Source organism: Lithobates pipiens, unplaced genomic scaffold, assembly GCF_037356315.1.
Source record: "Lithobates pipiens isolate NorthernLeopardFrog02 unplaced genomic scaffold, aLitPip1_a1.2 Scaffold_28, whole genome shotgun sequence".
Classification (NCBI taxonomy): domain Eukaryota; kingdom Metazoa; phylum Chordata; class Amphibia; order Anura; family Ranidae; genus Lithobates; species Lithobates pipiens.
This window is the reverse complement of record NW_027507789.1, coordinates 81,949,441-81,958,393: the sequence shown is the minus strand read 5'-3', so window position 1 is coordinate 81,958,393 and position 8,953 is coordinate 81,949,441. Positions and strand designations below refer to the sequence as shown.

The following is an 8,953-nucleotide window of genomic DNA, read 5'->3' as shown; positions in this document are numbered from 1 at the left end:
CTGTCTTCTGTACCCACTAGACTCTCTGTATACACTACCCAGTCTTCTGTATAGAATGTCAGCTTTCATGTATACCCTTTCTGTATACACTAGCTTCTCTATATGCACTGTCCTTTCTGTATACACTCGACTCTCTCTATACACTAACCTCTCTATATACACTAACATCTTTGTATTTGTCTTTAAACTAGCCTCTCTGTGTACCCCAGCCTCACTGTTTACTCTAGCATCTCTGTATACTCAAGCCTATCTACATACACGAAACCTGTATTCTGTATTCACTAGCCTTTCTTCTGTATGCTGTAGTCTTCTATATATACCAGCTTCTCTGTACACCCTATCACTGTAACAGTGCTAGGTTCCTGTATTACAGAAACAGAACACCAGCAATAAGGTGTATACTGTGCAGGAGGCACACAACACCGACTCTAACTTCTGCACTGCAGATGCATGTATTGCAGAAATTGAACACCAGTAATAAAGGGTAGCTTCAGGTGTGTACTGTGCAGGAGGCACATAACACCCACTGTAACAGTGCTAGGTTCCCAAGCAGTAAAGACACTGTCCCTGCCTATCGTCCTCTTTCCCTGACCACCGCAACACACTATACAAGGCCGCCGTGCTGGCGGCCTTATATAGTGTGGGGTGTGTACTAAACCCCCCTGAGCTATAATTGGCCACAGGAATCCTGCCTGTGGTGAATTGTGGCTCTCCTCACACAGGATGTCACATCTGTTCTTATTATATAGAACCTATTATGCTCCTCGTAAACTTTTTCAGTTTGGCCGAACGGCTGGACGCAAGTTGCCCCCGGTGCGGGAACATGGGGGGAGACATGATGCACATGTTTTGGAGATGCCCGAAGTTGATCCGCTACTGGACAGAGGTGACAGGAACCATTGATCGGGTGGTTGGAACCTCCACCAGGATGGGGGCGAAGTATTGTCTCCTGGGATTAGTTGAAGGAGTTGGAAACTCGGGAAGTAGCCAGATGGCAGTTCTGAGATGCCTATTTCAGGCAAGGAAACTGATTGCCCAGCCCTGCTTAGCCTCCAATGTTGGCAATGACTTGTTTTTTTTCGCTTGTTTCCCAAGATGACCATGTTGGCGTTTGTCAAGATGGTTGAGAGTTCCCGAAGAGATCGCCTATGGCCCCATCACCTTGAAAGTGCCTGATCTTGTCTGATCTCGGAGGCTAAGCATTGTCGGGCCTGATTAGTAACTGGATGGGAGACCAACTGGGAATACCAGGTGCCGTAGGATTCTTTTTATGTTGTTGGCGTTGACATGGGGTTTTTTTTCCGCTTGTTTCCCAAGGTGATCATCTTGGCATTTGTCAAGAGGGCTGAGAGAGCCCAAAGAAATCTCCTACGGCCACATCCCCCTGAAAGCGCCCGATCTCATCTGATCTCAGAGGCTAAGCAGGGTCCGGCCTAGATAGTATTAAAGGTGCCGTAGGAATCTTTTTATATTGTTGGCTTTGACCTGTTTTTCTTTCGCTTGTTTCCCAAGGTGACCATTTTAGCATCAGTCAAGAGTTTTGAGTATGTCCCAAAGCGTTCGCCTGAGGTCACATCACCCTGAAAGCGCCCGATCTCAGAGGCTAAGCAGGGTCTGGGTCAGATGGGAGACCGGCAGGGTCTATGTTGTTGGCGTTGACCTTTTTTTTTTCACTTGTTTCCCAAGATAACCATCTTGGTATTTGTCAAGAGGGTTGAGAGTGTCTAAATAGAACACCTATGGCCACATCACCCTGAAAGCGCACAATCTCATCTGATCTCGGAGGCCTAGCAGTGTACGGCCTGGTTAATACCTGTATGGGAGACCATCTGTGAATACCAGGTGCCCAACAAGAGGGTTGAGAGTGCCCAAAGAGATCATCTACGGCCCCATCACCCTGAAAGCGCCCAATCTCATCTGATCTCAGAGGCTAAACAGTGTCGGGCCTGGTTAGTACCTGGATGGGAGACTGCCTGGAAATACCAGGTGCCATAGGCTTCTTTTTTTGTTGTTGGCTTTGAACTGTTTTTTTTCGCTTGTTTCTCAAGGCGACCATCTTGGCGTTTGTCAAGAGGGTTGGGCGTGTCTTGAAGAGAATGCTTACGGCCACATCACCCTAAAAGCACCCGATTTTGTCTGATTTCAGAGGCTTAGCAGCATCAGGCCTGGTTAGTACCTGGACGGGAGACTGCCTGGGAAGACCAGGTGACATAGAAGGATCTGGCCTGGTTAGTGTCTTGATTGGGAGATCGCCTGGGAATTCCGGATGCCGTAGGATTCTTTTTATGTTGTTGGCTTTGACCTGTTTTTTTTCCCTTGTTTCCCAAGGTGACCATCTTGGCATTTGTCAAGAGGGTTGAGAGTGCACAAAGAAATTGCCTACGGGCACAACACCCTGAAAGCGCCCAATCTCGTTTGGTCTCAGAGGCTAAGCAGGGTTGGGCCTGGTTTGTACCTGGATGAGAGACCTCCTGGGTTTTCCAGATGCCGCAGGCTTCTTTTTATGTTGTTGGCGTTGACTTGTTTTTTTTGTTTGTTTCCCAAAGTGGCCATCTTGGCGTTTGTCAAGAGGGTTGAGCGTGCATTTGATCTCAGAGGCTAAGCAGGGTTGGGACATGGTTAGTACCTGGATGGGAGACCGCCTGGGATTTCTCGATGCCATAGGCTTTAGTTTTAAGTTGTTGGCATTGACTTATTTTTTTATTTTTATTATTCTTTTATTAAGTAGAACAACATAAATATAACAGTCAACCATACAGCATGACCCAGGGTCACAATTACATGCTAACAAAAAAATAGGCAGCCAAATATTTCTGGGTTCTCAGAGGGGAGTCCTACAGTTTCATGCAGAAAATAGAGAAACCCCACCTCCGACATGTAGTACAGTATAACTAGTGCAGCTCTGTTCGGACAAATGTAATCATGGAGAACAACTGGGACCACAGCGAGCCAGCTTATCATGACCTACGTGAACTAGAGTAAAATATGAGCCGGTCATGTCCAGAACCCTGGGGTTCTTCTGGGTCCCGAAGGCTAGTAAGGAGACAAGGCATAGTCAAAAGGGAGGACGGGGGAAGAAGAGAGTGCAAAGACGGAGAGAGAGGAGGTGGGGGGATGGCGGCGGGGAAAAAATGAAAAATAAAGACAAAAAGGGAGGGGGGGAATGCCACCCAGGGCAGACATGGCCTACGTAGGTAAACGTTAGATGTTCAGTCGTTTTCTGGGACGGAGGCACTGCTCACCTCCCGAATGTAGTCTCGAGTACCAGTGAAATACCTCCAGGGCCTCCATGTAACACTAAATGCCTCTTCAGTGTTGTGAAGGGTGGCGGTCAATTCTTCCATCCGGAGAATATGATTGACTTTGGAATACCACAGCACCTTGGATGGGGGCTGAGGCTGCCTCCACAGTGCGGGAATGCAGGCCCGGGCGGCATTCAGGAGTTGCATTGTGAGGGTTTTTTTGTATTTTCGAACAGGCTGTTCGGTCAAGTGTAGAAGGCACGCTACTGGGAACCCAAAAGTTCCTCAAGGTCGGGCATGCCCAGAAAAGGTGTCCCATGGTCCCCATATCTGAATTTCACCTCCAACAAACATCCGGGATCGATCTATCCATTTTATTCAGAAGGTATGGGACTCTATACCAGCGTGAGACTATCTTGTATCTTGATATTGGTTTGCGATGGAAGCTTTATGTACTAAGGTCAGGATCTTCCCTATCTGTTGTGGGGTAAATGTGATGCCTAAGTCCCTCTCCCATTTGTGGATAAATGGTGGGGGTCGACTCCTCCTCCTGACTACTCAATAGTTTGTACAGGAGGGAGAGGGTGTGTCGCACAGGTTCCCTTTTGTGACAGATGGATTCATAGGGTGTCAGGTCTCTAGGAGTGTAGGGGGCCCTTTGTATGGCCAGAAGAAAGTGACAAAGTTTATAAGCACTAAACAAGTCAAGCGGAGGGTCAGAAAGCTCGGCGACAGTTTGCGTGGTCGGGAGCCCTCCCGTGGGCCACACCTCTCCCAGATGCTGTTTCCCCACCACTGTCAACTGTCGCAGTTTCTTGTTGGTAAATCCCGGTGGGAAGTCTGGATTACCTATAACCGGAGTCATTGGTGATGGCAGGGGAGCAATGTGTGTGCAGCGGAACAACCTCCGCACAACAGCCAACCTAGCTCCCACTACGGGGTGACCTCTGAGGTCTTTTGGTAGGGAGGACAGGAGCCACGGGGAGGTCAATAGGGGAATGGATCCATCCTCAATCTCCATCTCCACCCACTGCTTGTGTGGGCCATTACAATGCCAATCAACGACTCTCTCTAGCAGAGTCACTCTGTAGTATTGTCTGAGATCTGGGACACCCAGACCCCCCTTGTCCTTTGGTCTGGCAAGCAATTGCAAACGGGCTTTGGGCAGTTTGCGCGCCCAAATAAAGTCCCGGAGCAGCACCTGCAGTCGTCTGAAAAAAATTGGGGGTAACCGGATCGGTAATGTCTGGAACATGTATAAGATCCGAGGGAGGGCCATCATTTTGAATGCATTACAGCGCCCGAACCAGGTCAGTGTTAAACCATGCCAGTTTCCCAAATCAGATTTCAGTCTATCCAGGAGAGGAACAAAATTAAGCAGGTACAATTGCGCTAAATCCGCTGCGATGTTAACGTATAGATTTTTCAGCCCAGTAGAATGGAAAAGAGGTGCGGAGCCTCTTGGCCTCACCATCCGGGACCGATATATTCAATACAGCCGACTTGGCGCAATTGTTTTTATAGTTTGATAGGCTGCCGTGTCGCTGTAGAGACGCAAGTATTTTGGGAAGCAAAATGTGTGGATTGGAGACGGAAAAAATTAGATCGTCAGCGTACGCCGCAATTTTGTGGTGTGCCGAGGGTTTGGATATGCCAGTAATATTCGGGTCATTCCAAACGTGACACATAAGTGGTTCCAGTGTCAGAATTAAAATTAGGGGAGACAGAGACCACCCCTGCCTCGTCCCATTAGTGATGGGGAAAGAGTCCGAGCACCACTCGGTCACCCGTACCGCTGCCGATGGCGTGGAGTAAAGCGACATTACCCAGCTCATCATGTTGGGGCCAAGACCTATATGTTCCAGGGTGGCCTGCATAAAGTGCCAAGGTGACCATCTTGGCGTTTGTCAAGAGGGTTGAAAGTGCCTGAAGAGATTGCCTACGGGCACATCACCCTGAAAGCACCCGATCTCGTTTGATGTTGGAGGCTAATAGAGTCGGGCCTTGTTAGTACCTGGATGGGAGACCGCCTGGGAATACCAGGTGTCGTAGACTTCTTTTTATGTTGTTGGCGTTGACCTGTTTTTTTTTCGCTTATTTCCCAAAGTGACCATCTTGGTGTTTGTCAAGAGGGTTGAGAGTGCCTGAAGAGATTGCCTATGGCCACATCACTCTGAAAGCACCCAATCTCATCTGATCTTGGAGGCTAAGAAGAGTCGGGCCTGGTTAGTACCTGGATGGGAGACCACCTGGGATTACCAGTTATTGTAGGCTTCTTTTTATGTTGTTGGCGTTGATTCGTTTTCTTTTTTTTGCTTGTTTCCCAAGGTGACCATCTTGGCATTTGTCAAGAGGGTTGAGAGTGCCCAAAGAGATCGCTTACAGCAGCATCACCCTGAAAGAGCCCAATCTCGTCTGATCTCGGATGCTAAACAGTGTCGGGCCTGGTTAGTACCTGGATGGGAGACCGCCTGGGAATACCAGGTGCCATAGGCTTCTGTTTTTTTTTTTTTTTTATTTAGTAGTATGCGACATACAATGCAAAGGCAACTTCACAGAATGTGTGATACAAATAGTTACAAACAAATGATCATATTGCATGGATATCAGAGCCAATGGTAAGACGTCTGAGGAAAATAGCACGTGTACAGCTTTGCGGTCATATCAAGATGAGATTAAAGCTCCATCTCGTTGGGATCCTCTACCACTTAAAATATTATTGATACTAGCCCTGCTACCCTCGAAGAGTTTAGATATCCATAGATAGGGGAAGAGTATTGTGTAGTAGTCAAATGGGGTCGGAACATACCATTTTCTTTTCCCTTTTTTGAGTTAAGAAGGGAAATAGTAGAACTGAAAGGAGGGAGAAGGGCAAAGAGAAGATTGGGGAAGGAAATGGCAGAAAAGGAAAAGAAGGGGTAAGGGGGTGTCGTGGGTAGAGTGGATAGGATGGGGTCCCCTCCCAGGGAGCAAGAGACGCCCTCGGCTCACCAGCTCATCAGCTGTCCAACGTTTGGAACAGCGATCACCATGAGCTTACTATGTCTCGCGGAGGTATTCTTCCGAAAAGCGAAACTGGGTCCAGTAGAACCATCTGTTCCCATGCTCCTCCGTTTTATCCCTCATTGTGGCAGTCAGGTCTTCCATTCGTTCAATATCATTTACCCTTGCGAACCACTGGGTCACCATTGGAGCAGATTGCTCTTTCCACTGACTTGGGATGCAGGCCCTAGCTGCATTGAGGAGATGTTTAAGTAAGGACTTATGATAACGCTTTCTCGACATAGGAGTTAGATTGAGAAGAACTGCTGCGGGATCATTGGCTAAGGAAATGTCTGTGAACTTGTGGATGAGTCTCAGGACAGGCTGCCAGAATGTTTGTAATTTAGGGCTTTCCCAGAAAATGTGGAGAATGGGGCCACATTTGGTCCACAGCGACAGCAGCGGTCAGATTGACCGGGGAATATTTTGGCCAACACCACCGGTGTACGATACCAGCGTGTGATCAGCTTATATGAGATCTCCTGACATTTACTGCAGAGTGACGACTTTTGGGCGAAAAAGAGTATTCTGTCCTTCTGTGGTTTGGAGAATGTAGTTTGTAAGTCCCTTTTCCATTTAGCTAGGAAGGGTGGATCCGTGGAGGATTGTGCGTCTGTCAGGATTTGGTAGGACCTAGAGAGGGAACCACGAACTGGGCCATCATCCAGGCAAAGTTCCTCGAAGGGGTGGAATTGTCTAGAGAAGAACGAATGGTTAGGTAGTGATCCGAGGAAATGGATTAGCTGTCTAGCTCTCCAGCTATCCAATGCAACAGGTACTTGCTCTAGCAGTATGGTCCCCATGGGAATCAAGCCCGTGGGTCCAAGAAATAGGGCTGCTCTCAGAAGCCCTTTCGGGGCTTGCCTGGTAAAGGCCTGGTCAGACAGGCCCGGAGGGAATCTAGGATGTCCAATAATTGGGGTCATAGGAGAAGGGAAGTTAGTCAGGTGGGAAAGGTGAAAAAAACTATCCATCTCGGCGAGCGAGGGGCCAATTAACGGGTGAGTAGTCACACAGGGCTCCAATGGCCTCCCCGCCCAAGGCAGACCAGCCAGTGGAACCCGCGCCATCTCCTGCTCTAGCTTGACCCATAGCTTCAGTTCCCCATGCCGGTGTCTTATCACATATGGTCCCCCATCGGATAGTGTCCGCTGTGTACTGCGCATTCCGAAAATTGCCGAGCATGAACGGCGCCTGCGCACTGAGTCCAGGTTCTATCCCCACTATCCAAGTGGACATAGAGTAAGAATATAAAAGAGCCGAGCGCAGCGAGGCAAAGCCCGAAGCGTGGCGAGCGAAGCTCGCCTGCAAGGGACCCTCTAATATTCACAACCCTATGTCCGCTTGGATGGTGGGGCTACCACCTCCACTCACCGCGCAGGCGGCGTTCAGCTTTGGAGATTTTCCGAAGCTTCGTCTGCTCCGTACTGTGCATGCGCAGTACGGCGCGGACACTATATCATGACCGGACAGTATATGGCAGAACACCGGCACCAGTCAACCACCGGTGTCATGTGCGTCGCTGTGTAATATAGAGCAGGGTCCGGGAAGCCAATACCTCCCCGCAATTTCGGTCGCAATAGCATTGCCCTACCAATACGCATATGTTTTCCGCGCCAGAGGAACTTGATAAAGATTGAGCGAACCGCATGAAAGAAAGTCTGGGGTATTTTGATAGGTAAGGCTTGTAGTAGATACAGAAGTCGTGGCATCGTGTTCATCTTCAACACATTACAGCGTCCGAACCATGACAGAGCTAGTGGGTCCCATCTTTTAAGGTCCGCTGTAAGCCCATAGGCTTCTTTTTATGTTGTTGGCTTTGACCTGTTTTTTTTGCTTGTTTCTCAAGGCGACCATCTTGGCGTTTGTCAAGAGGGTTGGGCGTGTCTTGAAGAGAACGCTTACGGCCACATCAACCTGAAAGCACCCGATGTCGTCTGATTTCAGAGGCTAAGCAGCGTCAGGCCTGGTTAGTACCTGGATGGGAGACTCCCTGGGAAGACCAGGTGCCATAGAAGGATCTGGTCTGGTTAGTGACTTTTTTTTTTTTTTAATTCTTTATTTACGGATTGCAGGTAATACAGAGACAAACTGTAAAAGACATAGATCCCTCAGTTTTCCAGGTTAACAAAAATACATAGTTAATACTTTGTGGGGGACCGGGGGAAACCTAACAACTTATGTCAGCAGCAGCCCCAGCCGTGGCTAGGCCACCACATTATCCCACTCTAATGATCTGGCACCCCAGTGTCTACTTATAAACCAGGGCAGTCCCCGGGGCGATCCCCCTCAAGGCCCAAACTGAGGGGCCTCTAACATCGGTCACCTTCATTCTACTGGTCAAAGAGCTCAGCCGGGACCACCCCGAGGGCCGCCAACCCCTGGCTGGGAAATCGAGGGAACAAAACGAAAAGATCCTTGCAATCACCATGTATTTTAATTATACTTGGGAGTTAGGGGGTAGGGAAAGAGGGGGGAGCAAATGGGCAGGAGAAGGGTATGGGGGTAGAAAGAATGAAAGTTATAGGGGGCTAACAGTGCTACGAGGCAGACGGGGGAGAGAGTGAACCAGGGTGGTATACGAGAAGGGAGAGAAAGAAAGAGGACTCCGATGGGTTCCCGCGACCGGACCCTTCCCTCTATACACGTGCCAGAGCCTACAGATAGGA

The 8,953-nt window shown here is 48.9% G+C and overlaps 4 pseudogenes; all 4 read left to right on the top strand.

Moving 5' to 3' along the window:
- The first annotated feature begins 1,144 nt into the window (after nucleotides 1–1,144).
- On the top strand, nucleotides 1,145–1,263 carry LOC143936822 (5S ribosomal RNA; annotated as a pseudogene).
- A 616-nt stretch (nucleotides 1,264–1,879) lies between these two features.
- LOC143936961 (5S ribosomal RNA) lies at nucleotides 1,880–1,998 on the top strand (annotated as a pseudogene).
- Nucleotides 1,999–5,397: 3,399 nt separating this feature from the next.
- LOC143937391 (5S ribosomal RNA) lies at nucleotides 5,398–5,516 on the top strand (annotated as a pseudogene).
- A 103-nt stretch (nucleotides 5,517–5,619) lies between these two features.
- Nucleotides 5,620–5,738, top strand: LOC143936711 (5S ribosomal RNA; annotated as a pseudogene).
- The last annotated feature ends 3,215 nt before the right edge of the window (nucleotides 5,739–8,953 follow it).